Source organism: Trichechus manatus, unplaced genomic scaffold, assembly GCF_000243295.1.
Source record: "Trichechus manatus latirostris isolate Lorelei unplaced genomic scaffold, TriManLat1.0 scaffold00101, whole genome shotgun sequence".
Lineage (NCBI taxonomy): Eukaryota > Metazoa > Chordata > Mammalia > Sirenia > Trichechidae > Trichechus > Trichechus manatus.
In genome coordinates, this window is record NW_004444037.1 from 10,310,325 (window position 1) to 10,316,839 (window position 6,515).

Below are 6,515 nucleotides of genomic sequence, written 5' to 3' on the forward strand. Positions count from 1 at the left end.
GGGAACATCTGTTCTCCAAGAAAAGGAAAGGTTGATACTGGGAGCAGGGGGGGGGGGAGGGGAAGGAGATGGGATTTTTTGTTCCCTAGGTTTCAAAGAGTGAGGCCACCATTCCGGTGGGCTGGAGAATGGGGCCACAATCCAAAGTTGAGGGCCAGCAATCTGGTGATCTGGGAGAACGGGACTACACAGGGCCAAGGGGGTGGGGTCACCACTTTGATGGGCTGGGAGAACAGGGTCACTGCCCAAAGCTGAGGGGGTTGGGGGCTATGTGCCAGTAGGCCTGGAAAGTGGGGTTGATGCCCAGGGCCAAGGGGGCCTCCATCCAGAGTCAGAAGGCAGGGCCAATGCCCAGAGTCTGAAGGGTGGAGACAATGCTAGCATATGCCTGGAGAACAGAGGATTATTTTCAACTCTTGAAATCCAATGGAATTTTCCCTGCTGGGTCTCCGACTTGCTTGGTATCCCTGACAATTTCTTTCCCTCCAATTTTTCCCTTTTGGAATGGGAATGTCTACTTTATGGCTGTTTCACCATTGTAGTTTGGAATTAGATAACTTGTATTCTAGGTTTCTCAGGTCCACATATGGAGAGGAAGTTTTACCGCAGGATGGACCATACCCAGAGTCTCACCCATACTTGATTTAGAAGATGAGATTTTAGACTCAGAGTTGATACTGGAATGAGTTAAGACTTTGGAAGATACTGACAGATGATGAATGTATATTTCACATGAGGAGGAAATGAATTTTGGGAGGCTATAGAGTGGAGTATAATGGATTGAATCTTGTTCCCCCAAAAGATACATTGAAGCCCTAATCCCTGAACTGGTGAATGTGACCTTATTTGGGGAAATAGGGTTTTTCTTTACACATTAATAGTTAATAAATCATACCAAAGTAGAGTAAATCCTAATCTTAATCCCTCTGAGTACTGTCTTATAAAGGAGAAGGACAGGCATGGAAGGAGAGTCACACATACAGGGAGAAGACAGCATGAGAGGATCTATCTACAAGCCAAGAAATGCCAAGAACCACCCAGGGCTACCAGAACCTGAAGCAGACAAAGAAGAATCTTCCCCTAGAGCCAACAGAATTTTAAAGAAAAGGAAAAAAAGTATTTCTGAGAAGACAGGTGCAATAGTGAGGGTCACCATTTCCAGAGAACTCTTATTCAAACTTCCTTGATTATAACCCATCGTAAAAAAATACATTTTGCATTGTTAACTAGAATACACACAGCTGTAACAAACCTTTCTTAAAAGAATGCTTACCTTTATAACACGCAATGAACTCTTTAATTTTCTATTATGGCTATTCTATTTTAGTCATTAAAAAATGCCTGTTACAAACCACTGAACTGACTTCATGACTAATTAATGGGTCACTATCGGCATTTAAAAAATCTCTTTCAGAGAATGGTAAGTAGAATTGCCTAAATGAGGAAAGAATTTATTTTAGCCTTTGCAGGAGATGAAAAAAAATCATATAATCAGAGGAGGGGAGTAGAAGATGCATATTAGTGAAGGTTCTGGAAACCTCTTCAGATGAAACCTCAAGACAATAACTACTCACAGTGCTGACACTAGGAATGAAACATACTTTATTTAAAGTGGTTGACTGTTATTTCTTGAGTCCAAAACTCCCTAGTTAATTAACTTGATTCCAGATGATTCTATTTGTTTTTCATTCCCTGGGGGACATCTGAATGTCCATCACACTTGCAGGTTTTCTCTTCTAGTGTTTAGAGGATTTACTTTCAACACATTCAGAGACATAATGAGTCTTTTATTTAGACAACAGATGAGTGACAAGCATGTTTCACAAGGTGCACTGAGTTTCCTCAGAACTAGGACTTGCCAGATTTTTTTCTCCTCAAGAGGAGAACACAGTAATTGTGGAAATGAATGTACCTGATAACTTTAGCAGCATCTGTCTGAGGCACAGTCAGTCCATATTAGGAACTATCGTGTTTCTAGCATAATTTTGATGCAAACATTTGAAAAATAAATACAACAGAATAATCCAGTAACGAGCCTGGGAAGGATACTCAGAGGTCAGTTTAACTACTGCTGCGCTCACCTGAGCAATACCCGACAAACTGGTAACTAATCAACTTCAAAGGCTCCAAGGAAGTGAAAATTTATCACCTGTTTTAGCTGATCATTTATACTCTCACAACCATCTCATTTCCTATGGAATGTTTTTCTTTCTTCTTTTGTGTTGTTATTAAGCACGTGTGTGTGTCACACAGCACATTCTTAATAAAAACTTGAATGATAAACTTAACTCAGAAGACTCTGAGGTCATTGTTGTTGCTGTTAGGTGCCATCGAGTCGGTTCTGACCCAGCGAACCTATGTACCACCAAACGAAACACTGATCAGTCCTGCGCCATCCTCACAACCATTGCTATGCTTGAGACCATCACTGCAGCCCCTGTGTTAATCCATCTCATCGAGGGTCTTCCTCTTTTTTGCTGACCCTCTACTTTACCAAGCATGATGTCCTTCTCTAGGGACTGATCCCGCCTGATAACATGTCCAAAGTAGTTGAGGCAAGTCTCGCCATCCTCACCTCTAAGGAGCATTCTGGGCGTACTTCTTCCAAGACAGATTTGTTCGTTCCTCTAGCAGTCCACGGTATATTCAGTATTCTTCGCTAACACTATAATTCAAGGTATCAATTTTTCTTTAGTCTTCCTTATTCATTTCCAATTTTCACACGCATATGAGGCGACTGAACATACCATGTATTAGGTGAAGCCCACCTTAGTCCTCAAAGTGACATCTTTGCTTTTTAACACTTTAAAGAGGTCTTTTGCAGCAGATTTGCCCAATGCAATACATCATTTGATTTCTTGACTGCTGCTTCCATGGGTGTTGATTGTGGATCCAAGTAAAAGGAAATCTTTTTAATGACATTTAATTATAGGTCTGTATTATAAAATTTATCTAAATAGGATTAACTTCCTTTCCTCCTCAAAATGATTACTATTTGTTTATTGTATTAGTTTAGCATAACGTTCAGCTGCAAGCCCAAGATAACAGTAGCTTAGTAAACTTCAGGACAGCGGTTTAAACATGATATAGGTATTTATTTCTTTTTCGTGTTAAGGTCCAGGTATAGGCAGACCAGGAGTGCCATGAAGTTTTGCTCCATGAAATTCTCAGGGAAACAAGCTCCTTCTATCTCATTGCTTTGTCTGCTTGGCTTCCCTTTCCTGGCCCTCCACTTCCAAGATGGTCCTAGCTGGCTACTCCAGCTCCTGCAATGTCATTCACACTTTCTTGTTGTGTGCCGGTGTCATGGATTGAATTATATCCCCCCAAAAATGTGTGTGTCAGTTTGGCTGGGCCATGATTCCTGGTACTGGGTGATTTTCCTGTATGTTGTAAACCTGCCTCTATGATGTTAATGAGGGAGGATGGGTGGCAGTTGTGTCAGTAAGGCAGGACTGGATCTACAAGACTGGATTGTGTCCTGAGGCAATCTCTTGAGATATAAAACACAGATGTGAGCAGTGAGACAGGGGGACCTCATACCATCAAGAAAGCAGTGCCGGGAGCAGAGTGCGTCCTTTGGACCGGGGTCCCCGTGCAGAGAAGCTCCTAGACTGGGGAAACACTGAAGAGAAGAAGGTCGACAGAGAGAAAAAGGCTTCCCCTGAAGCTGATGCCCTGAATTTCGACTTTTAGCCTACTTTGACTGTGAGGAAATAAACTTCTCTTTGTTAAAACCACCCACTTGTGGTATTTCTGTTATAGCAGCACTAGATGACTAAGACAGCCGCCAAATCAATTTTGATTCATAGTGACCCTATAGGTCAGAGTAGAACTGCCCCATAGGGTTTCCAAGGAATGGCTGGTGGATTCAAACTGCCGACCTTTTGGTTAACAGCCAAGCTCTCAACCACTGAGCCACCAGGGCTCCATTCACACTTTAGGCAGCAGGGAAGAGGAATGGAGGAAAAAGGGCTTACCACCTCTTTCTAATGATACCTTTCAGAAGTCACACATCCCACTTTTCACTTACATCCATTCCATTGACCAAAACTTAGTCACGTGGCCACACCAAGCAGCAAGACAGACTGTAATAATATAGTGCTTAAACCCTGGTGGGTCAGTGGTTAAGAGCTCGGCTGCTAACCAATAGGTCCACAGTTCGAATCCACCAGCTGCTTCTTCCCAATGGGGCAGTTCTACTCTGCCTATAGGTTTGCTATGAGTTGGAATTGACTCAACAGCAACGGGTTCATTTTTTTTGGTTTTATGCGATATATAAGGTCCCTAGGTGGTGCAACAGTTAAGCGTTCAGCTGCTAACCAAAAGGTTGGCAGTTCGAACTCACCCAGTGGCTGCAGGTGAAAAAGACTGTCAATCTGCTTCTGTAAAAATTACAGCCTAAAAAACTCTATAGGACAGTTCTACTCTGTCACATGAGTTCACTATGAGCCGTAATGGACTCGACAGCACCTAACAACAACAAGGTGGCACGAATGGTTTACGCTTGACTGCTAACCTGAAGGTTAGTGTTTTGAACCCACCTAGTAGTACCCTGGAAGAAAAGGCCTGGTGATCTACTGTTGTTAAGATTACAGCCAAAAAAATCCTGTGGAGCAGTTCTACTCTGTAACACATGGGGTCATCATGAGTCATAAATGACTCAACAGCAACAATATGGGATACATACCCAGATAAATCCAGAGCCCTACTGGCACAGTGGTTAAGAGCTATGGCTGCTAACCAAAAGGTTGGCAGTTCAAATCCACCAGCTGTTCCTAGGAAACTCTACAGGGCAGTTCTACCCTGTCCTATAGGGTCACTATGAGTCGGAATTGACTTGATGGCAATGGGTTTGTTTTATTATTATTATTATTATTAAAGGAAGAAGAGAAATATTTCTGCTAGACTTTAACTAAGCTAGGAGGAAGAAAAAGAGTTTGTCGATTTCCTTGCGTGCCTCAGGGCAGGGTTCTAAGAAGATAGCAGCCCCTCAGAGGAAACAGCCAAATAGAACACTAGGAAGGCTGGAGCCCAGTCCTGGAACTTCCAGTCTGCTGCCCAAAACATGGCTCTGAAGCAGAGTCAAAAAGGAAAACGTCCCCTAAAGCTAGATGTATTTTAACCTGGCTAAGAAAATGAATCTGATTGTTTCATTTTTCTAATTTTTCTCTGCCCCAACTATGGCAGAACAATTTTCTTACTTACTTTGTCTGGTATAATTGTACTTCATGATGTTTTATCCTTTATTTCCTTCATGACACTTTTTCCTTTTTTTAATTTGCTGCATTCAGTTTGGTTTGGTCATATTCAATATTTCAAGTAAAACTGGTGCAAAATATATAGTGTCTGTTATCAGCCTGAGTCCAATCAGGACATCGAAACACAGGTGGGTTATATATAACATGGACTCTGAACTAGGACAGATTATTTTTTCCTCTGATAAAACAATGACAATAAGTGGGGCAGATGGTTAAGCACTCAGTTACTAACCGAAAGGCCTACTGATCTATTTCTTAAAGGTCACAGTCATTGAAAACACAATGAGCACAGTTCTACTCTGAAACGCATGGGGTCATCATGAGTTGAAATCTACTCCAAGGCAACTGGTGGATAAGTATAAGGACACTATATATTGTACTTCACTATAATCGGGTGGATGGAGAGTAACGAGAGTACCTAAGGACAGACTTGAAAGGGGCCCTTCCCCAAGGTTGGAGCTCAGATACTATTGGAAAAGGTGTAGTTTAGCCCACTGGAGAGCAGAGAAGTTCACTGATTTGTCCAGGCCAGAGTTGGTCTGCAGTCTCTAGGCAAGCAGGAAGTAGCCCTCTGGAATGTAAGTGGGGAGCAGGTGATCAGCACCAGTTGGGAGGGCATGCGGAGGTAATGAGCACTGGAGTATAGGTGAGCTGTGCCCTGGCCTGAGCGTGGGGGCGGCAGATGCAGGCAAGCCGAGGGGTGGAGGTGCTGCAAAGCGAGTGGTGGCTTGGTGGGAACCCTCTGGGTCACAATGAATTGGGAGGTCTGTGCAAGCCAAAGGTCTTCCAAGCTGATAAAACCACGGAAAGGCAAGACTGCAAGGTCGCTGACTCACATGATTGACCCATATTGCAGCAGCTGGAAATCCCAGGAGAGCATTTTCCTTCCTACAATGTCTCTCCAGCGCCCTCTACTGAGAAAGTTTATGAATAGGTGCTGAGAGGCAATAAATTGATAACAGGCAGTGTACTTGTCAGGAACAAATGCTTATTTTGGGGGAATTGTTTATGGATACTCTAGCAAAAACAGTCCATATAAAGACAGTATGTCAGTAACAGACAAATAAGTACAATTAAGTCCCATTTTTCAGATGGCTGGACAATGTGGCTATTCAGATATCCTACCTTTTTCTATATTTATTTTAGAATTCTTTTTTAAAATTGAGGTATAACATATCCCATTGATGTTGAGTCGATTCCGACTCACAGCAACCCTATAGGCAGAGCAGAACTGCGCCATAGGTTTCCAAGACT